This window comes from Petaurus breviceps, unplaced genomic scaffold, assembly GCF_028583685.1.
Source record: "Petaurus breviceps papuanus isolate PSGF00001 unplaced genomic scaffold, PetGlider_PUasm1.0 182, whole genome shotgun sequence".
Classification (NCBI taxonomy): domain Eukaryota; kingdom Metazoa; phylum Chordata; class Mammalia; order Diprotodontia; family Petauridae; genus Petaurus; species Petaurus breviceps.
This window is the reverse complement of record NW_027185786.1, coordinates 505,022-529,442: the sequence shown is the minus strand read 5'-3', so window position 1 is coordinate 529,442 and position 24,421 is coordinate 505,022. Positions and strand designations below refer to the sequence as shown.

Below are 24,421 nucleotides of genomic sequence, written 5' to 3'. Positions count from 1 at the left end.
TTCAATCATCTAACAAGTGATGTTATTTGTTACTTCAAAAGAATTGGTAGCAAGCATAGCTTACTTTCAGTACGTTATTGTCTACTTTAAATGATCGTGGCTTTAATAATGAAAGTGAACCCAATTCCATTTTGTTCTTATGGTACTAAAACAACATTGGGAAGAAGGTCTAGAGTAGCTAAAAAGTTGTTACAATTATTTTTAGGCTCTGTTTAAATCGAGTGCAATTGTTACTTGACAATCATATGAACTAAGACAAGATAATCATTTAAAATATTTCAGGATACAATTTATTCTGTCACCAGCCTAATAAAAAAACCAAACCAAGCTAAAAACAGTAGCTAAAGAACTTGACATTGAAATAATTAAAGTTGAATTAATACTGGCTGGAGGATGGGTAGCATATGTAGTTTATGAGCACCTACTGCTCTATGACACACGTCCTGAGTTATATATGCATTTTTTTTCCTTATTCTAGTTTGGCAAAGAAAGTAGCTAACATTAATTTCTTGCAAGACTTTTCTTTAATGATTGATAGTCTTAAAGAATTTTCATTATTTTCGACTGAATTTCAGTCAAGATCAGCATTACAAGAGCAAAAATTATAAGAGCACCGGCTCCAGTGTCAGGATTGACCTGGAGATCGAATCCCGGGTTCAGACACTTAGCACCCACCCAGAAACACCTGGCCGTGTAACCTTGAGCAAGTTACTTAACCCCAATTGCTTAGGGGCGGCCAGGTGGCTCAGTGAGTAAGAGCACCCGCTCCAGTGTTGGGACGACCTGGAGAGCGAATCCTGGGCTCAGACAGCACCACACCCAGAAATAACTGGCTGTGTAACCTTGAGCAAGTTATTTAACCCTGATTGCTTAAGAAAAAAAAAAAAAGAGCAAAAATTAAACATATAATAAGGTTTGGAAAATTTTAAGACTTTTTTTTAATGGAAAAGCATGAATCTCACATTGAAATCTGTCAGGTAAATTTAAAACTATTCTATTTTATATAAATAATAAATTTAATGCTTTTCCTAAGAATATTTTACTAGAAAAAATGTCATTCAGCACACAAACACATCTTTTATTGGGACAGAAAGGATGAGCATTTTTAATTATCTTGATTTATTTGAACCATCTACTTGCTCTTAGGAAGAACTCACTTCAGATAAATGGTGAAAAAAAAAGTATCATGTACGTGAAATTTTAAAACATGAAATTGAGTTGAACAATTTTCAGGATTTTGCATGTAATGTAGAAAGAAACAATGTTCAAATACCTGTCACTGTACAGAAAACTAATAAGATAGCCCTGTTGCATTCATTAGTGCTAGAGAGGAAAGAGGTTTCAATTTAATGATTATAATTTATTGGACAGTGGAAAATTATTTAACAGATCACGTATTAAATATAATGACAATACATTTATTGAGCAAAGAGTGGATTGGTGTTAAACTACATTTTTCATTTCATGGTTGCAGACATAGGTTGGCTACTGATACAAGCACTGGCAAAAAAAATCAGTGAAAACATTTTCTGAGAAACAAATAGCTATATGGAATTTTCAATAAAGAGGATTGTATATTTTATTATTGTAAATTGTGTGACATCCTTTATATTAGTAAAATTTGTAGCAGATCTATTCATGTAAATATATAAATAGATATATTTTTTGGAAGGCTGTTTGTTAAACATTTATAAGCATAGCCCTGCTTTTTACCCTAATCAGTATAGCCCAGTGGGAAGATCATATTTGAATTAAGAAGATGTGGCTTGAATCCTGATTCTACTATTTAACTGTCTTCTTCATGTATTTATTGACTAACATTTGTTAAGTACCTACTATGTACCAGATGCTAGAGATACATGGATAAAAATGACAGTCCCTTCCTTCAAGGGGCTTGCTTTCATTGAGAGAATATTTACATATGTCATGGGTGATATGCTGTATACATAAACAGACACACATGTATTCAAGATAAATACAAGGTTTTCTATTGTGGGCATGAGCAGCTGTAATGGGAATGTAAATTTTTAAGATCTTCCCTGCCCCTAGGCTAAAGTGCACCTGGAAACTGGGGTGGGAGGCTTGTTTTTCAGTAGATACTTCTTGATTGGCCAATGAGTCAATAAGGTTGTTACATTCTCTGAGCCAGGAGAAGGCCATATAAGCCCTGATGTGTAGCTTTGTTTTGGGGGCTCACTTTGAGAAGTGTTCTGTGATTTGATCATATGAGACTCTGGGAAGCCGTTGGTTGTTGAGAGCCCTCCCCCACCTTTGAAAAACCCAGATGTTGACTTGGTATGGATGTAATAGTTGGACAATTTGGAAATCTGTCTACTTGATCTGTTTCTGTCTTGATAATTCTGTCTGTAAATTCTGAAGTTCAGGGTGCTGAACTTTTTCCCCTGAACTAGGTAAACGATACATATTTGACTGATTAAAGTAAGTTTGTAAACCCATTTTGAGTTGCTTTCCTTTATCAAAGCAGATCCAAGAACCTGTGTTGTCAGACACCCTGGGGACTCAGTGGTGCTTGCTGATACAGCAGCTAGGAGATGTCAATAACGACTATAGATGCTGGCATTAGAGTTCAGTTGTGAAGGAAACAATTAGTTCTAAGAGGCTAAGATGAGACCAGAGTATATCCCAGGTGTAGATGACACAGACAGGAGATAAATATGGCCATGGCTGGGCCATAGAGAATAGAAATGGAGTTTGGGGTGGCTTTGGTTGGAGTGGTAGTTTGGGGTCAGGTTGAAGAGGAATTTAGAAGCCAGACATACGAATTTATATTTGAACTCAAAGTTGATAAAGGGAAGCTTTGGAGTTCATCAAGAAAGGATGCAACCTGGTCAGACCTGTGCTTAATAAAAAGATCACTTTTTAGGTTACATCCTCTAAAATAAGGGGATTGGCTGAGATGATTACTAGGGTTCACACTACCATTTTATTTAGTCTTCCTTTTCAGTTCTTATCTCTTTTATTCCCTATTTCTTTTAAGCTGAGTTAGTGGATAGAGATCAAAATTTGGACATCAAGAAGTCCTGAGTTCAAATCCGTCTTCATATACTTACTAGCTGTATGACTTTTGGCAGTATAAATATGTCAGGTACAATCCTGAAGACCTTTTCTTTGGCCAGGCTTCCTAATCCTTTTTGGTGCCTTGGATCCCTTGAGCAGTCTTTTAATATCTATAGACTCTTAAAATCATGTTTTAAAATATATAAAACAAAAAACATAAGGAAATCAATTTTCCTTAAAGAAATATTTTTCTATGCAAGTTGCTTATATATTATATGTTATAACTTAATTTACATTATTATATATCATATATTAAACTGAGCCTTAGTTTACTCATTTGTTTGGAGGACCAGATTAGATAATGTATGCAGGGTACTTTATAACTCTTAAACTGACATAGAAATGGCAACTATTAATATTTTTCAGGGCCTTGAAGGTGAACTCAGCTTTATCCTTTCATTTTGTGTTGTAAGTATGTGGGTATATGACATATGTGCATAATTTTCTTTTTGAAATTAAATTTTCATTAAACAATAAACATAAACATTTCATTACATAAGGAACAAAAAAAGGGGATTGTAATGAAACTTTGAACTTGTTAGGTATTATTTTTTAAAATTATTTTTGTTACTGTTAAACTTATCATGGTAGTAGCAAAACTGCACTGCTTTTTGATGTACCCATATGAACTTTCTTCTTTCATCTGTATATCTTAAAAATATTTAATTGATGCTTTCTTTTTTTGTATCTTAGTCTCTGCCAACCAACTGCTTCCTCCCAATATGATCATTCCTTCTTAACAAATAAGTATTATCCAGCAAAACAAATGGACACACTGTCTAAAATTTCATGCTTCATTTTGCACCTTAGTGGAACAGACTAAATACAGAAGAGTGAGAAATAATTGAACCTACCAAGAAACTGCTTATTATTTGACAAAAACTTCTAGGATAACTAGAAGGAATACTGGAAGACATAGATTTGGACTACCATGATACACCATATTCCAAAGCAAATTCACAATTGATGTATGGCTTGAATATTAATGATCATACCCCCAAACAATCAGAAAAGAAGATCTTTTATTTTTCAGAGGAATGACTAGTGGATACCTTAGTAACCAAAGATTTGACAAAAGGCAATTCAAGAAGAAAAAAATGTCATTCATTTGTTGAGGGCTTTTAAAGTTATTTTCCTGTCTATTTATTGTCATATAATTTGTTGTGATTTTGCTCATTTTACTCTCTATTTCCTACAAGTTTTTGTAGATGGCTCCAAATCTGTCCTGTCACAGAGTATGAACAATTGAATTAACTTGCACAAATTCAAACTGAAATTCACAATAGTTAGGCCATTTCATAACTCCCTCACCAGTGCAGTGGCTTGTCTTTCCATAGCTCTCCTAATACTGACTGAGCTCAGGTTGTTGTGAGGATTAAATGAAATAATCTATGTTAAGTATTTGTAGACTTTAAAGTGACACACAAATGCGAGTTGTTATTATTCTCATATTTTCTTATCTTCATCAATTTACATGATGTATTTTCATTTCTTTTTTTTTTAAAGTAATTTAGACCAAGTTTTATATGGCTGTTTGAGGTTTGTAATTCTTTTGAAAATATCTTATTGGTCTCCTTAGACCATGTATCTATTGTGGCATAGTTAAGGTATTAAACATTGGTGTCAGTACTCTGCACATTTTAGAAATCAGGGTTTTATCAGTGATGTCCCATAGTCTTTCAAAGACCACAGGAAATAAGCAGCTCATCAATTTAAAAATCTTCTGAGTGAAAAAAAATATAAAAAAATCAAAATCTTTTGGGCCTTGTAATTTGAACTTTCAAAAAGTAGCCTGGTGTGTCCTTATACTTCATTCAGTAAATAAACATTTACTAAGCACCTTACTCTGGGCCAGGTACTGTTTTGAGCTCTGGGGATACTTTAAAAAAAAAAAGGTAGCTCCTTCCCTCAAGAAACTTGCATTCTAATGGAAGAAAACAGATACACAAAAGGAAGTATGAGAGGGGATATCAATACCCTGTTACCAATTTTTGTGATTTATTTTCCTGTCTGGTCACTAAGTTGTTTTATTTCATTAAATATTTCCCAATTACATTTTTAAAAATATAATATTCATTTTTTTTAAAAGCAATTGGGGTTAAGTAACTTGCTCAAGGTTACATGGCCAGTTATTTCTGAGTGTGGTGCTAAGTATCTGAGCCCGGATTCGATCCCCAGGTCATCCCGACACTGGGGCTGGTGCTCTTACTCGCTGAGCCACCTGGCTGCCCCTATAATATTCATTTTTAATAATTTTGAATTCCAAATTTCCTCCCTCCCACTGCTCCCCTATCCTTTTAGAAGGTGAGCAATAGGATATCAATTATAAAGATAAAAAAGAAAGAATTATAAAGATGAAGTTTTCATTTCCATTTTAGCGATGCTGCAGAAGACAATAACACACAAAAACCAGAAGAATAAAGAAAGTAAAAAGAATATGCTTCAGTCTGTACTCAGAGCTCATCAGTTCTCTCTTTAGACATGGACAGCATTTTTTCATCATGCCTCCTTTGGAATTGCCTTGAACTATTGTCTTGGACAGAGTAGCTATGTCTTTCAAGGTTGATCATTGTTATAACTGTTACTGTATACCGTATTCTGGTTTTGCTCACTTTACTTTGTATCAGTTTATAGAAGACTTCCCAGGTTTTTCTGAAACCACCATAACCTTCATTTCTTATAGTATAGTAGTGTTCCATCACAGTCGTATACCACAAATTGTTCAACCATTCCTCAGTTGATGGGCATCCCCTTAATTTCCAAATATTTACCACAAAGAGAGCTGCTATAAATATTTTTGTACAAATAGTGTCCATTTCCCTTTGATCTCTTTAGGGTACAGACCTAGTAGTGGTATTGCTGGTTCAAAGAGTATGTACAATGTTATATCCTTTTAGGTATAGTTCCAAATTATTCTCAAGAATGGCCCAACTGGGGGCAGCTAGGTGGCACAGTGAATAGAGCACCAGCTCTGGAGTCAGGAGGACCTGAGTTCAAATCTGGCCTTGGACACTTGACACTTACTAGCCGTGTAACCTCAGGCAAGTCACTTAACCCCACTTGCCCTCCCTTCCCCCCTCAAAAAAAAAAAAGGCCAAAAAAGAATGGTCCAACCAGTTTGTAAGTCCGCTACAGAGTATTAGTATCACAGAGTTTTCTCCAAGGATTTCAGCAGATTAATTTTATGCATATACTGTAAGGAATAGAGGGGAATGGAAATATTTTTCTTAATTAAGTAAAGAGGTGATTGATCCATAGAAAACTTGGTTTGCATACTCAGTATCATGCAGAATTTAGGGGGAATTCCTGTGAATTTGGCTTGTGGTCAACTAATTCCCTTTCCTGAAGTCCCTATCTCTTGGAACTTACACTAGAAGCAGTGGCTGAGCATCCAGATCTTGGGCACTAATATCTGTGGCTCTTCCCTTTGATTTTAGGTAAAGGTAGATTTGTTCTTGGATAGGTTTTCCTTCTTCTCTAGAGAACCATGAAACTGATGCCCAGCTTAGGTGCTTACAAATGCAAGATAAGATTGATTTTCTGCTTAACATATTTCTCCTTCCCCGGTTTTAGCATGCTGAGACTTTGATGAAAAAGTAAGAGGGTGGCAAAGAGAATGGCCTTGGAATGCCTACTAGTCGACCCAGGTAAGCTATTTTGTTATTTCTCTCTTGAAAAGCAGTCTCATTCCTAAAAGTATGGACACATTTCATTCACTTTTCCTCCTCCTTCTTCAGACAAATCATACTCAGGGGCTTCAACATCAGTTTTTCTTTTTAGGAAGACTTAGACCCTCCTTAGGTCTGATGTATTTTTTTTTTTGATCAACCAATATCTATTTTTTCTCTCTCTCCTACCTTACCCCTTTCAATGCCCTTCTCCATCAGAGACAAAGTAAAACAGAACTCTTGTAACAAACATGCATAGTCAAGCAAAACAACTTATCCAGGTGCAACAATTTGTGTCTCATTCTACATTCTTAGTGTTTCACTGTTCTGTTAGGAGGTGGGGAGAATTTTCTATCGCTAATCCTCTGGAATCATGTTTTAAAAGTTGGAATGTATTTGAAGAATCTTGTAAACCAAATATGATATATGAGTTATCAGAGGTACAGAGAAGTGATGTGTCTCATTCAAACAAGCAATAGACATTTATTAAGTACCTATTATGTGTCCAGCATTGTGCTGAGTACACAAAAAGAAGCAAAAGATGAACTCTCTGGCCTTAAGGAGCCCACAGTCTATTGGAGGAGGGAGAAACAATAAGCAAATACGTACAAACAAGCTCTATGCAAGAGAAATAGGACATAATTAAGAGAGGGAAGACACTAGAATAAAGAGAGGTTGGGGAAGGCTTCTAGTAGGAGAGAGTTTTCATTGCAACTTAAGGGAAGACAGAGAGGTCAGTGTTGTGGGAATGGGAATCTGAAGATCTTCCCTGCCCCTTGGCCCTTTGATAGGCTTAAGTAACTCTGAGAACCTTCCTTGATTTGAAAATATACTCTGCTCCCTAATAGGCTGAATGTGGTCACATGGAGCCTGTGGTGGGAGGCTTGTTTTTCAGGAATGCCCACACCTTGTTACTTTATGATTGGGCAATGGGTCAAGAGGGTTGTCACATTCTCTGAGCCAGGAGAAGGCTATATATGCCCTGATGTGAGATTTTGCTTTGGGGCTCACTTTGAGAAGAGTTGTGTGATTTGACCAGATGAGACTCTGGGCAGCCATTGAGCCCCCAGCTTTGAAAACCCAGATGTTGGTGCTTCCCTCTCTGGTAACTGACTAGGTATGGATGTAGTGGTCAGACAGCTGGAAGCCTGTCTGCTGATCTGTTTCTCTGTCTGCTTGTAAGTTCTGCTTGTAACTTGTTTGTATTCTCTGAAGTTTGGGGTACTGACCTTTTTCCCTGATCTAGGTAAATGACATATGTTTGATTAAAGCAAGATTGTTAACCGATTTTGAGTTGCTTTCCTTTAGAAAAGCAGATCTAAGAATCTGTGTTGGCTGCCACCCTGGGTATGCTAGGGTGCTTGCTGCTACAGTCAGTAGTTGGAGGAAAGAGGGAAAGCATTCCAAACATGGTGGACAGCTAGAGAAAATGTCCAGAGCTGAGAGATGGAGTGTCTTGTTTGCAGAACAGTGAGGAAGTCACTGTCAATGGATCAAGGAATACATGTCAGGCAGTAAGGCATAAGAAGACTGGAAAGGTAGGAGGTATCTGGCTTATGAAGGGCTTTGAGAGCCAAATAGAATGTTTTGTGTTAGTTCCTGGTGGTGAAAGGGAGCCACTGGTATTTATTGAGTAGGGGATGGTAGGGAGTGATATGATCAGACCTGCATTTTAGAAATTCACTTTACAAAATTGTTACAAAATAAACCTAACCATAAAAGTTAACACTATTTTTATGTAATAATAATAAAATTCAGGAGGTAATAAAAAGGGAAGTCCCGTTCAAAATAACTATAAAATGCATAAATTGTCTAGGAGTGAATCTACTGTAGCACACCCAATACCTATATAGAGATACTACAAAGTGAATCTTAAAAAAATGAAAAAAAAGCACAAATTAAGTAAATTTGTGGAATTAGAATTAGAGGAAGAATTAGAAAAGAACAAGTGTATACTGTAGAGTGAACTAGGAGCACCACAAGGTACAGTTTTGTCTTGCTTGGTTCTTCACCTAAAGTAATGAGAGGGCACCCCCCAAAATTACTTAACCCCAATACATCCCTGTGTGTGTCTTTGGTGAAAGCTATTTTTCATATGAAATCAAACCTTTAGCTCTCAAATCTGGAAACATAACTTTCAAGTCTTCTATTTCTCACCTTTTTGTAATAATGAAAGTATTAAACTGTTGTCACAATGTGTAAAAATGCATTCAAGATAAAACACAAAGAAGAGTTCCATGATGAAGACAACACAATATTGAAAGCATAGGGGCTGGGGCGGCTAGGTGGCACAGTGAATAAAGCACCAGCCCTGGAATCAGGAGGACCTGAGTTCAAATCTAGCCTCAGATACATAATGCAAAACTAGCTGTGTGACCTTGGGCAAGTCACTTAACCCCAATTGCCCTACCTTCCCCGCTCCAGAAAAGCAAAAAGAAAAAAAGAAAGCATAAGGGTAGTGCTTTTCTACAGCAATAACCTATCTTCATAGTCATGGAATTACTGAAAAGGGTAGTGAATATGGTCTCTTCCTTTGTGGAATTAAAAAAAAATTATAATGAAAAATTCAGTAGATAGAACCAAGTATACCTATCAGAGCTTTCCTTAATAAGATTGCTTCTGTGGATATGTTGAGTCCATAGAAGAGTCTTTGATAGGTGCAACAAGAGACATCTTTGTTTATCAATGCTTCAATGATCAATATCAAACTAGACATAAAAAGAAAATCATATGTTAGTGAAAGGTCTTTGCCATGGTCCTGGGCTATAGTAGGTCAAGTTGGTAGCTCAGGATTACTACTGGAATGAAATGAGACAAGTATCCATCTAACTATTTGCAAAACACTCAACAATAGCAGGGGAAAGTCCCTAAAGACAGGACAGTTGAGTGTAGCTCTCTGAACTCTGTATTTCCCAGGGTGGTCCACTGGTCAAACCTAAGGGAACTGTTAGAACTTCATGGCTTTTTGTACTCAGGAAACTAGAAGACCCTCTCAGTAACACAGGCCTTAATCCTTTCAGGGAATAAAGTCTCAAGGATGGTTTCAATAACTTTTGGGTTTTTTTGAAATTAAATTTTATTTTCAGCTCTGAGTGCTTTCTCTTCCCTACTTACTGAAAAGGCAAGGAAAATAAAACCAAATTAATACCTTTAAAAAATTTTTTTCGGTTCCAAATTCTTTCCTTTCCCCACCCATACATTATTATACATTGTGCATATGCCATCCACATTATCCATCATACCTATGCCATTCTATGTGTTGTAAAGATCAGAGGTAGCTCAGTCCACATGGTGGGAAGATACTAGTCATATATCTTCTAGTACCTAGTGGATGACCTTTGCAGAGTTCAAACAGAGGGACTTTGGGTCACTCAAAATCACTTTTAGTGATTCCATTTTCCATCTCTTTTTGCCTTAATACAAGTTGACTCCCATGATTGTAATGCATTACCTTCTCACTTCTGCCTCTTGGGGGACCTCCTTTGAAGTGTCAATTTTGGTTTTGTTTCCTATGTGAAGCTGTTCCTGATTACTAATTACCTAGTATTTACTTTGTATTTATTTTATATTTACATGTGTACTTATTTTCCCTGTTAGAATGAAAGTTCTTTGAGAGCAGGCATTGTTTCATTCTTTATATTTGTATTCCCAGCACTTAAGAGTTCCTGCCACATAGCAGGCACTGAATACATGCTTGTTGATTGATCTTGTGAAAAGCAGTTTGCACCAAGAATTCTAACACAAGGAAGGAGCTGACTTCATAGGTATCACTGAGACTGGGTATGATGAAACCTTTGATTGTTATGTGGCTGTAAGAAAGGCTTTACATTATGCAAATAATGCAGGAAGTGTAACAGAAGTGGGGAGCATTATATATTTAGAAGAGATACTTACACGAAAAACTCCAGGAACCATAGGAGAAGCTTGGAGAGGACAGATGAGTAACAACTGGAGGAAAAAAATAGGCTTAAAATGATCATGGAAATGCATTACCAATACCTATATGCAAAGAGAAACTACATCAGGAATCCGCTTACAAGCCTGAAACAGAGGTATGGGGTGGTGCTGAGGGAGACTTCAACTGCTATTTTTAAAAATGGAGGAGACTATACTTTACAAGCTCTGCTCTTTCTTTTTCGTAATTTAGATTTAGAACTAGAAGGACCCTTGGAGGTCATTGAGTATCCCCCATCATTTTACAGATAAAGAGGCTAAAGCCAGGCAAGATTTAAGTGATTTACCCAGGGTCACATAGCTTGTAAGTGACAGTATTGGAGCCCAAGTCTTCTGGACTCCAGATTCAACACTTTATCCACTACACTTGCTCTAAGTTCTGTGAATTCCACCTTTGTCTCCCAGCTCTCCCCTTAGAACTTGGTGGGAGTAGAGGGAGAGGATGTGTCCATGACCCTTTCCTTTAATTATTGGGAAAAGTTGCTTTGAATTCTCCTATTAACAACCTAGGAGCTCCTAACAAGATTTTGAATGAACAGTTTCTTCTCAGTCAGTTTCATAGCTGCAAGGCAGAATTGGTTTCCAGCTTCATTTCTTTCTTTCCCCTCAGTTCTAGGTGTGTACTGATCAAGTATAGACACAAATAGAAACTGTGTGGCTCTGACCCTAGGAACTGGGTGGGGTCTTAGATACAGCCCTTAGTCCCTTCTGAGACCCACAGGGGAATAATGAGGGGAAGCCCAGAGTAAAAGGGAGCTAGTAAGAGTGTCACTGAACCTGCAGTTTCCAGCTGGCTAACAGGAGCTGAATCCAGCAATAGTCTACTGGAGCTCCAACTAAAGTTAAGACCACATTTAAGTTGCTCAAACCCAAACCCAGGTCATGAATTTATAGTCCTCAGCCTAGGAAGTTAGTGTTCAGAATTTGATCTGGATGAAACTGCTTTGAAAAAATGGAAAGTTTTCAAGTATCTAGTCTGAGCTGTCCCTGAGATTGTAGAATAACACAGCACTTACTTCCCAGAGAAATCAGTGGAGAAGGATGCCAAAAAACACAAATCAGGCCAAGCATGGTCCAGCTGTTCTCTCTAGAAGTATGCCGAGCTTGACCAAGCACAAAGTCCAAGGTCAGGAAGAATAAGATCCATTCCTTAACTGATAAATGGTCAAAGGATATGAAAAAATTCAAGTTACCAATAGCCATATTAAAAAATGCTCTAATTCACTTTTGGATTGTAGTAGTGCAAAAAGCAAGTCTTATGTGAGGTCCACCTCAAAGATCTCTGATTGGCAAAGTTGATAGGAAAGGAGAAAGAAGATTGGCAAGACTGTAGGAAAGCAGGCATTGTTGGTAAAACTTCAAATTGGCCCAAACATTCTACAAAGCAATTTGGAGCTATGTCAGAAAATTTAGTTATTAAAGTATGTATGTCCTTTGAAAAAAGTATGCTTCTCTAGGCAAATACTTTAAGAAGATCAAAGAAAGGAAAATGATCCATAAATAAAAAATATTTCTAGCAGCTCCTTTTGTAAAACAAAAAACAGGATGCTGAGAGTACCCATGAATTGGGGAATGACTGAGCAGATTATTTAATATAAATACAGTAGAACATGACTGTACTATAAGAAATGATGAAAGGAATGGTTTCAGAGAAATATGTAAATACTTATGAACTCATGAAAAGGGAAGTGAGCAGAACCAGTCAAACAATTCATACACCAACAACACTATTGAAAAGACAACTTTGAAAGATTTAAAAACTGATGAATTATAATAACCAACCAGAACTCTTTAAGATTAATGATGAAGAATGCTACCCATCTCTTAATGCAAAGATGATGGACTCCAGACTCAGAATGAGATGAAGATTTTTATGTAACTACTGTGGGAATTTATTTTCCCCCTCAATAGTAAGAGAGGTGGTGATATTTAATAAATGTTTGTTAAATAAAAAAATTTAAAAGAGTAACTTGTATGTTTTACTTGGGCTCATTGTGCTCAATGATTTGTAAGGCTGACTTTAAGCAATAAATTGAAATTATTTACATAGCCTAGTATAAAGTGGGGAACATAGTAAGAAAAATTCTCAAGAAATACTTGATATGGAATATTTTAATTCCTTAATTCTATGGGAACTACTCACTTTAGTTCAACTAGTTTCATGTCTTCCTCATGTTCCATGTGAAGAATGGTCCTTGAATGCATGGGAATGTTTTTGACTATTTCAGAAATTGTTAACATTGCAAGATGTGGTTGTAGACTTCACCCAAGAGGAATGGAGCCTGTTGGATCCTGCTGAGAAGGACCTTTTCTGGGATGTGATGCTTGAAAACTATGAGAATTTTGTCTCCCTTGGTAAGGATAGCTTTTCTCTCATGAATTGTCTGACCATTAGAATGACTTTACATTCTCATTTCCTAAAGGTCATGGAATGTCTCACGTGATTTGCTGAGTTCTGACTTGGTGTTTAGAGGTTTCTCATGAATACATGTATTAAGACCCCTTTATCCTTTGGTGTAAAGAGGCAAGATATTCCTGTTCCTTCTTCACAGGAAAGGCCTTGGCTTTTTACTACTGGAAATTATGATATTGCTTCTGAAGTTGTACTTTGCTTACTTTGTGCTCAGAAAAGATAAAAACTTGTCTATTTTAGTCCCTATTCCAGTTATTCTTTGGAAATATAGATTTCTATGGTCTTTGCAGGGAAAGTGCTGAAATAAACTAATTGTGTTTCAACCTAAGTTCAACCCTGGAAATTATCTTCCATATTTGATGCAATTGAACCATAATATAGAGCATCCTTAAGTGATCCTTCCTGGCCTGCTCTCTATTTTCCTAAAAAGAAAGAGATTAAGATTGAATTCTTAAATGTGTCTCTGTTCTTAGCATCTTTCCAAATGTTTCCTCATGAGCAAGTACTTCCAGATTCTGAGCCACTTTTGCTTTCTCAGTTGGAGAGAAGCACCGTGGCTGTCAGTGGAAGAAGTCCTAAAAAGCATTTATGTGGGTGAGTGAATAAAAACCAGGAAAACGGTTACTTAAGATTTCAGGCGACATCACAGCTAGTCAGTAAGGACGCATTCATTACCTTTGGAATGTCAGAGTGGACCTGATTCTAAAAGACTCCCAAGACTCTGGAGGACTGTGGTTGTCCCTCCCTCCTTATCTTTGTACTTATAGTTCCCTACAGCCTCAGAAGAAGAGGTATTCCTTCTTTTTTTGATGCTAAATCTTCCATCTGTACTGGGGTTCCTGTCCTTTTTTGCTCTTTCATGTAATCTTTTCTCCCATGCTCAGAATTTCTTCTTCAAAATTTCCATCTGCATACAAACAGATGTTTGTTAAAAGAACAAAACCTTTGCTTTTCCTGTTGTCTTTCTTTCTATATCCCAGTTCATTTCCTTTCACTATCATTCATCTCTCCACATTATGAACAAGATTTTTACTCTTTCTCTGTAATCTGGCCCCTTTTATTTCTTCAATTGTTTTTTAATTAACTTGTTTTCTTATTGCTCCATGGAAAATAATTAAGCTTCTCCATCCACATCTTATTCACAGACAGTACTTTAGGGTTTACAAAATACTTTTCTGAATGGGGAGATGGGTAGTAAATATATTATATTTCCACTTTATAGATGAGGAGACCAAATCAGAATCTGTGATATTTTGACTTGCCAATGGTCACTTGATTATGCCACCATATTCTAGGCTTTCATATCTCTAACCCATCATTTTTTCTCTTTAAATAATCTCTGAGACAACTTAAGATCTGTTGATCCTGTTAAAATTGTTCTATCTGCAAGAAAAACCACCGAGACAGAGCTCTGAGCCAATAGCACTCTATTAAAGGGTCCATGGCCCCCGCTAATAAAGTGGACCTCAGATCTTCCTCACCATTTGAGAAGCCCCCTTCTCCGAGAGTCTTAGTTTTATAGTGCTTGATTCTCAGACAATACAGGTGAAACAGTCTTATTGATGGATACACCTTGCCCTTGGCACTCTAGGAGGGTCTACACAAAATACAGAATCCCATTGGTTGAGAAATGGCTAGTGAGCAGACCTTAACAGACCTATTTTGACCTTTCAGGAAATCTTGCTACAGAGCCAATGAGCACACTCATGGACTAGGCTGATAAACAGATGTGAAAACATCTCCATAGGCTGATGGGCTGGTAGAAAGGCAGCCACAGACCAGCAACCAGGGTCACTCATTGGCCAAGTGCTCATAGTCATCTCCCCATGCTGGGCAATAGAGAGATGACAAAGAATAGAGGGGCATCAAAAATAGCTGGGGGGCTTCCCATGTAATTGAGTCGCCTCTGCCACAGTGGGCTGGTTCATATAACAAGCAAAAACAAGGATGAAGGTCCTCTAGTTAGCTTTCTATGATTAGCTAAGTGAACTTATAGTCTTCAGCTCACAGCTCTGAGGCCAGTGTCAGCACTTATAATCACCACCCTATGAAATCATATCAAAAATGATTAATACTGATTAGAATCAAATAGGGATCCAATTAATTAATCATGCATCACACATCCAATCTTGGCCAGTGTATATTTGGCCTACAGCCTTGCTAATTATATATTTATTAAAAATGTTAAAAGATACAAGAACAACAATAATAATGGTGATAATAGCATTTACATAGTGTTTTCTGGTTTGCAAAGTGATTTGCAACTATTATCTTCCTTTTTTTTTCCCCCCACAAAAACCCTGGGATCTAGGTACTATTTTTATACCTATTTTACAGATGACTCAAAAGTTTTTTTCTGATGACTAAACTCACTGGACTTTTATGTAATCCAATGTATATTTCTTCAGAAAGCTACCTTGTAATTTTTTCAAATAGATTGCTAAATATAGTCACCTATTCGCTATCTCCATCATGTACTTCTTTATGTATCTTAAAGGAAATGAACTTCATTGTGTATTATCTGCACATGTTAAATTGATATTGCTTTTTAGGGATTAATACTTTTATAAAAGTAAGAAATTTTTTTCCACTAGAGATTCTCTTTACTTTGAAAAAATCTATTTTTTTTTAAAAACCGTGAGGGATAATTTGCAGTGAAGTTTCCCCATTCTGAAAAATCAAATCCAGAGTGGCTTCAGCATCCCACTAGGTGTAAGTTTAGAAGTCACCTGACCTTGCAGGAATCTGGAACTTAAAGCAATGGAGACCCTCCCCAGAACCACCTCAGCACAAGATATGCCAAATAAGGACAGAAGTGCTTTCTCAAATGTACATTGGGTGGTCTACTGTTTCTTTGTTCCAGTACTTGAGGTAGATTACCTCGCTTAGATTGTACATGTAACTTCCAGCCAATGGAAGAAAAGGTGCTTCTCCTCCCTGACCATTTGTCAGGACAGTGGCCCTTTCTCGAGATTGTATTAAACCATTCTTTTCTGCTTCCTACCTTGAGAAACCTCTGAGTATTATTTGGGTAAGGATTTATATTGCACACAGTTTTTGGGGTACACACAGAACTGTTTTCCAAATTCTTACAAGCCATTCACGAAGTCCTCTGTAATTAGGTGTTCTCTTACTATCTTCTTACCCATCTAGGCTTTATTTCCTTTCTAGGAATGTTCTTCTATCAATATGAAATTGATGAGCTTTCTTCTTCATGAAAGTGACAGAATCTAGAATTTAGTATTAATTAATTTAATTTTATCATTGAACATTGAATAACAGCACCTTTTACCTTCCCCTTCTCTCCCTCCCCCAGATTTTCTTCTTGAACATAATACATTTGGACTGAAATACAGTCTGGGATCAATCTTCCTGAAAAAAGCTGTGTCCATAAGTATGACAACCTTGGGAAGAATTTCAATCTGTTTTCAGACCTAAGTGTACATAATAGAATCTGCTTAGGGGAGAAACTATCCTAGCATAAGAAATGCAAGAAGCCCTTCATTCACCATTCAAAACATATATATTCCCATAGGACATATCCTCAAGGAAAACTCTCTAAACATGATGAAGTTGGGAAAGACTTCAGCATCAATTTGAAGATTCCTGAACCTCAGAGTGTTTGTAGTAGTGAAGAGAAAATTTTTGAATGTAATGAATGTGGGAAAGCTGACCACAGTAAACAATATCTAACTGCATATCAAACAGCTCATCCTGGAGAGAAGCCCCATAAATGCAAAGAATGTGAAAAAGTCTTTAGCTCCTGGATAAACCTTTTTCTGCATAAGAAAAGTCATAGTGGAGAGAAATTCTTCTTATGTAATGAATGTGGCAAAGCCTTTAAGCAGAAACAACACCTTAAAATCCATAAAATGATTCATACTGAACAGAAGCCTTATGAATGTAATATGTGTTTGAAAGCCTTCAGTAATAAATACTACTTAGACCGACATAAAACAACCCATACTAGTGATATACCCTTTAAACATGATCATTGTGGGAAAGCATTCTGCCAGGAATCACACTTTATTAAATATAAGTTAATTCATACTAAAGAAAGACCATTTGGATGTAATGAATGTGGTAAAGCTTTCAGAAGTAAATACTACCTAATTCAACATAAAAAAAATTCATTCTGGTGTGAAACCTTTCAGATGTAGTGAATGTGGGAAGGCATTCAGCAGTAAGTACTATCTAATTCAACATAAAATAATTCATACTGGAGGGTAACCCTTCAAGTGTAATGAATGTGGGAAAGCATTTATGAGTAATAGCTATGTAATTCAGCATCAAACAATCCATGCTGGAGGCAAGCCTTTCAAATGTGATGAATGTGGGAAAACTTTCAACAATAAAGAATACCTACACAAACATCAAAAAATTCATATTGGAGTGAAACTCTTCAAATGTAATGATTGTGGGAAGTCTTTCAGCAGTAAGAGCTACCTAATTCGACATAAAAAAATTCATACCGGAGTGAAACCCTTCCAATGTAATGAATGTGGGCAAGGCTTTATGAGTAATAGCTATCTAATTCAGCAGAGAATCCATACAGGTGAAAAACCCTATAAATGTAATGAGTATGGGAAAACTTTCATTAGTAATATACAACTATCACAACATAAAAGAATCCATACTGGAGAGAAGCCTCATAGATGTAATGAATGTGGAAAATCCTTCAGGCAGATGGCACATATTGAAACACATAAAAAGATTCATACAGGTGAGAAGTCTTATGAATGTAATGAATGTGGGAAAGCCTTCATCAGTGATCAACAGCTATCCCGACATCAAAGAATTAATAATGGAGGGAAATTCTATAAATGCAATAGCTGTGGAGAAGCCTTTAATAGTAATAGCTACTTAATTGTACATCAAAGAATTCATACTGGAGAGAAACCCTATAAATGTAAGGAATGTGGCAAAGTCTTCAGGAAAAGTTCATCACTTATGCAACATCAGAAAATTCATACTGGTGAGAAACCCTATGATTGTAATGAATGTGGGAAAGCATTCAACAATAATAAATATTTATCACGACATCAAAGAACTCATACTGGAGAGAAACCCTATAAATGTAATAAATGTGTGAAAGCCTTCAGCAGTAATCAAAGGCTCTTAGGACATCAATGATTCCATCCATACTGGAGAAGAACTATAAATGTAATGAATGTGGGAAAGCCTTTTGCACCAATTCTAGATTTGAAACACATAAGGCAATTCATTCTGGAGAAAGACCTGTTTAAATATAATGAATGAAGGAGAAGTTTTAGGTTTGAGTCAAGACTCATACAGTATGAATGTGAAGTTGTACTGGAAAGATATCTTAAGAAATAAAATGAATGTATGAAAGCCTCCTGCAGAAAGGGAAACCTTAATCCACATAAGAAAACTCGAGGCTCATGGAAAACCTTTTGAGTGTAATAAGTGTAGAAAACTTTATTGAAACCTTTAAGAACATGACAGTGCTTCCAAGTGTGCATTGAAATCATGAAACAATGTAAAGGCTGCATATAGGCAACAGTACACATCAGATTTTCATATTGAAAATAATTTTGGGGTAGTGAATGTGTGAAAACTTTCAAATGGTAAGTATCAAAAGACACTTCATACTAGAGAGGAAACTGTTAAATATAACGAATGTTAGGAAACATTCAAGCTGAATAAGACCTGTGTACATAAGAACATTATCATAGAGAATTTAAAAATCTTTTTCCAGAAAGCTTCAACTAGATAAAAGAATTTACAAACTCTCTCATATTATTTATGGGATTCTTTATGAATAAAATTCATAGTTCCTGAGAGAATTCATACTAAAGATTAACTGCATTTTATTATATTGGAGTAATGGTTTGAAAAAGTTGCACAAAATCACAGAGTTCGAAAGGACCTCAGAGAACATCCAATCTAAATTTTGTCTGAACAAGATTGCGCCATGCTCCATACAAATCCTCACCCAGCCTTAGTTTTTTAATGAGAAGGAACTCACTGGATCCCTGAGGGAACCTGCTCCACTTTTGGATAGTGCATATTCTTAGGAAGTTTTTCCTTATATCAAGTCTAAGTTTGCCTCTTTGCTATTTCCATCTGGTTTTTTTCCTACTTATAGTCTCTGTGGCCCAAGAGAGCAAACCAAATCCTTCTTGCCTGTGAGAAACCATCATATGCTTGAAGTCAGCTATGATAGATAGCTTGTTATCATTTCTTCAGATAAAATACCCTCAGTTTATCCTCATGTTACTGAACTACATGCCATTTGCCATTTAGGTTGCTTTCCTCCAGATTTCTTAAACTTATCAATGTCTTTGCTAAAATATGGTATGTAAATATGATGACAAAATTCTAAATCTACTCTTTCTGAGATTCACATTCACAGTCCTGCCGCTCCAGGTCTTTATCCTCTCCTAACAAAGCTGGAGACTGAATTAGCTCTTTGGTTGCTCTTTCACTCTTTGACTCTTTAACGAGCCTCTCATCCACTAAAATTTCAGATCTGTTTCTTATGAGCTACTTCTAGCCATCCCTCTACCTTGCATTTGTGCATTGGATATTTTGAACTCAACCGTAAAATTTTCCATATTTTATTTTATCCTATTCAATTTGGCCAATGTTGTCAGAAGTCAAGATCTTTTGGATTCCTGACTATGATTAGCTTCCCCTGCCACATTTCTATCAGCTGCAGACTTGATAATCATACACCTATAGCTAAGCCATTAATTAAAATATTAAACAGATCAGTGCCTAGTACAGATCCCAGGAACATTGCACCAAAAATCTCCTTCTAAGATGACATAATAATTATAATAATAGCATTTATATAGTGTCTCCTATTTTCCAGGTGTTCTGCTAAGCACTTTATAAAGAGTATCTCATTTGATCCTCATAACTCCTCTGGGAGCTACATGCTATTATTACCCCCATTTTACAGATGAGGAAACTGAAGCAAAGAGATTTAGAGACTTGCCAAAGATCACACAGTATATGTCTGAGATTCGAGGTTGGGTCTTCTTGACTTCATGGCTAGTTTTGTATCTACTGTACCACTTAGACCACTACCCTTAACTTGCACTTACTGACATAAAGTAAAATAATACTTTATTCAATATGGGAGACAAGGTGTCAGATTTTGTCACCAGTTACATATGTGTTAGTTGCCTTGAGAAAGAAAAATGGCTAAGTTTTCCTTATATCCATCTTTCTATTAATACCCAGGTTAGAGCATTCTAGGTCCTAAAAGGCATTAAATGAAACATGGTTTGTGAGTGCCTATAGACCACAGGTCCAGACAGGAGACATGATACATACATAACTCTAATATGAAATATTACATGAGATGCATGTTGCCTGAGAAAGGAATTCAAGGATGCTATTTACTGAGATCCAACTTTTTGTGTAAAGAGAGGGGAATTTTACTTCCATAGAGAGTATAATCCCTTAATCAAACCTTCCACCCACTAAGGGAGATTTCTAGGATGTCACCCACTTTGGGAGTTGCCATGTCATCAACTCCCAAGTTTCAGAGTTCCTGAGTTTGAAAATTCCAAGTATTGGGTCTTCTAGAGCATTTGTGTCAAACTCAAGTAGAAACAGGGCCACTCCCTATTTCTGCTCAAGGATCTGTCCAGGTTGCATGTTGACTTAAAGAGACCACATGAACATTATGTTCTTTTGTATTCTCATTTGTTTTGTTAAATATTTCCCAATTGAAGTTTAATCTTGTTTGGACAACACTCTGGTGTGGTGTGTTTGACACCTCTGTTCTAAAGAGATTTGATGCATCTTACTGTTGGTTGAAGAGAAAAAAATGTCCCCCATGGTTCCTGTGCAGCATCCTTCCCTATATGGAATGCAAAGTTGCACTCCAGGAGTCAGAAGTGGAGTCTACAGCCAGGTGCTGTGCAGCTACTGTGGGCCTTTCTAATGTTGACCTTATGTTGTAGAATCCTTGCCCTTCTGATGCCACCTGTAATTGTAGAAAAGTGTGCCCCAGGAAAGATGACTTCTTGGTCCTTTTCATACCATGATATTTTAGCAAATAGCTTTTGTTCCTTGACTGACAATTGAAAGGTAAACACATTGGTTGGGGCTTGTGAGCTTTAGGAGTTCAGGACTCCTCAACTGCAAATTGGGATCATTTACGGGTTCATTCTGTCTTATCTCTTACTCTGTATGCTATCATACATGAATGGGAGATGCACATCTACTGCAGTGGTTTGTGTTTTGTTCTCAACCTGCCCTACACTACCTTTTCTATTGCATTCTATAGTTGATCCATCCTGACCTGCTTACTTTCCTCAGACACAACCTTCCACGTCCTCTCTCTGCCTTTGCACTGACCATCCTCCATACCTCAACATTTCCCCTCCTGGCTTCTTGGACTCCTTTTTGGCCTGAGTTCAAATGCCATCTTCTGAGGAACTCAGCTTCTGTTGCCTTTCTCCCCAGAATTTCCTTCTGTCAACTTATTTATCTTATGACCACTTCTATATGTACATGTATTCTGTATTAGAATGTAAGCTCCTTGAAAGCAAAGATTTTAAAAAAATTTTCTTTGTATCCCAAGGACTCAGCACAGTGCTTGTGCATAACAAGAACTTAATAAATGCTTGCTGAGGGGCGACCAGGTGGTGCAGTAAGAACACCGGCCCCAGAGTCGCGATGACCTGGGATCAAATCCGGGCTCAGATACTTAGCACCACACTCAGAAATAACTGGCTGTGTAACCTTGAGCAAGTTACTTAACCCCAATTGCTTAAAAAAATAAATAAATGCTTGCTGGGTCATTCACTGATTGTTGTCCAAGTGGAGAAGGATCGTTGCTTGGTGGGGAAGTCAGGGAAGGAGTGCATAGAGGAGTTTGCATTTGTGCTGGGCCATGTTTTCAAAGAGGACCAATGGCATCATAGTTGATAACTTGTTAGTGAATTGGATTTAAGTGAGGTATTGTATTCAGCCTCACTCTGTTCCAGACTCTTCAGAGTCCAGTGGCAAGACTACAGTCAACATGACTGGTGATAGCTTTGGATGCAGTGAATTATCTTGGCAACTCTGATGTCTGACCAAGCTGTAAAAGCCATACAATGCCAGCTTCAGCCTCCTTCATGGCCACTGGAACAAATTGTTCTCATCTACCCATTCCTAAATCACTAACATGTTTGAGGTCTGTCCCTTACCTTCCACTTGGTTTAGGCCTTCTGTTGAGATTGTTTCCCAGGGTGTGGCCACTGTGCATGCTACAGCTCCTTAGAGCCACAGGCGATAGTTGGGTGAATTAGGTGGACACCAAAGGTAGAGGAGCAGCCTAGAAAAGAGGTGAGCATGCTGTCCCCCCACAGGTGCTAATCCTCCTGGAGACCCCACAGTCCCCATCATAAACAAAAGGGAACAAATATTCAATACTTACTATGTGCTTTACACATATTATTTCATTAGATCCTCACTGTAACACTGGGAGTTAAGTGATATTATTCTTATCTTATTTCTCCCTCTTGGAGCCCCTAATTTCCTTCCAAACTCAAAATGTGCTACCTCCTTCAACAAACCTTTTACAATTTTTCCAGTTTTTTGTCTCTCCCTTCTATCACTTGTATATTTTGGGTGTATATGTATTACTTATCTGTTAACATGTTGTATGACCATACTAAAAATGCTTAATAAATATTTGTTGAATGATAAATTAATAGAATTTAAGTTGCTTCAAGACAGGGAGTATCTTACTTTGTATTTGTATTCACAAGCACTTAACTCAGTGCCTGTGACATGTTAGGTGCAGAATAAATGAACATAACATAAATTGTGCAGATCTTATCTTTACATTTTGTGTCTCATCTCCCCAGTAAGCTTTTTATCACACTGGTTAGTCAGAAAAGTCAGCCAAAAGTGCTCCCAAAACAAAGACCAGTGACTGGAATTTTCTTTAAGGAAGTATTTAGATTGAAGAGAATTCTCTAATTTGCATTGATTGCTAAGCTTCTGTTGCTAAGATAAGGATTGCTGAATTTCTGGGTTTGGTTTTTTTTTTTTTTTAGTATCATATAATACCAGGGTATCTACCAAATGAAAGTTGATCTGCATGTTAGCAGAGAATGTGAAAGGTCTTTAGGAAAACAAGTCTATCTCCAAGTTATTAGGTTGAATAAAATCTTCCTTCAAAGAAGGGAAAATTTAATTCTAGAAAGAAATGAAAGATAAAAAAGGATGTAATGCAACCAAACAGAATTCTTAGTTTGGAAGGTAGAAGAATATGACACACAGTAGAAATATGACAGAGTGGGAAAGAAAACTATGTAATTAGAATCATATAATAGGTATGAGGTTCCTCCTAAAGAGGGACAAATCCAACCTTCTCTGGAATAAGCAGTGTAGTGTGCTCTATGGATTGACATTGTGGGTCCATGGGTGCCATTATGTTGAAGGCCATCTAATAACAGCCAGAAAAAGTAGTCATGTTTCATGTCTCACTGTTGAGGGGCACAGAGGAAACTATCTGTGGACCTCCTAGTCTATCACCAGCATTTATTATTCACCTGCTATATATCAGGCACACTGTGCTACATTTGGGGGACATAAATACAAATATGCAAGTGTAGCAGCAAGCACCCCAAGCACGTCCTCAGGGTTTGCTGCCCATACAGGTTCTTGGATCTGCTTTGTTAAAGGAAAGCAACTCAAAATGGGTTAACAAGCTTACTTTAATCAGTAAGACATATATCGTTTACCTTGTTCAGGGAAAAAGGTCAGCACCCCGAACTTCAAAGTATACAGGCAGAATTATCAAGACAGAAACAGATCAAGTAGACAGCTTTCCAAACTGTCCAGCCATTACATCCATACCCAGTCAACATCTGGGTTTCCACATCTGGGTTTTTCAAAGCCGGGGGGGCCCTGGGCAACGGCTTCCCAGAATACAGATCAAATCACAGAACACTTCTCAAAGTGAGCCCCCAGGAAAAGATAAGAACTGAGCAGCAAAGCAGGGGCACTGAGTGTGTTTCCTGGCTGCATCCCACAGTTTGGGACCCAGGGGGAGAATGGACTTGTGACTATGGTGGGTGGGATGAAGTGCCTTGGATACCCAGGGACCCCACCTTGTTGGTTTTGTTGCCCAGCCCCCTCTCTGTACCGTGTTTCCCTGATAATAAGACACTGTCTTATTATTTTTTTGGCCAGAAAAACACCAGAGGGCTTATTTTCAGGGGAGGGCTTATTTTAATGAACATTGACAGCAATTTTAATAAACAGGTAAATGTGAACAAAAAAATGTACCTTTATTCAATAAGCAAATCACTGGGGAAGAACAGGATGACGC

General features: G+C 37.2%; 1 pseudogene; it reads left to right on the top strand.

Annotated features, from left to right (window-relative positions):
* The first annotated feature begins 11,795 nt into the window (after window positions 1–11,795).
* On the top strand, window positions 11,796–18,910 carry LOC138160751 (zinc finger protein 665-like; annotated as a pseudogene).
* Window positions 18,911–24,421: the final 5,511 nt, after the last annotated feature.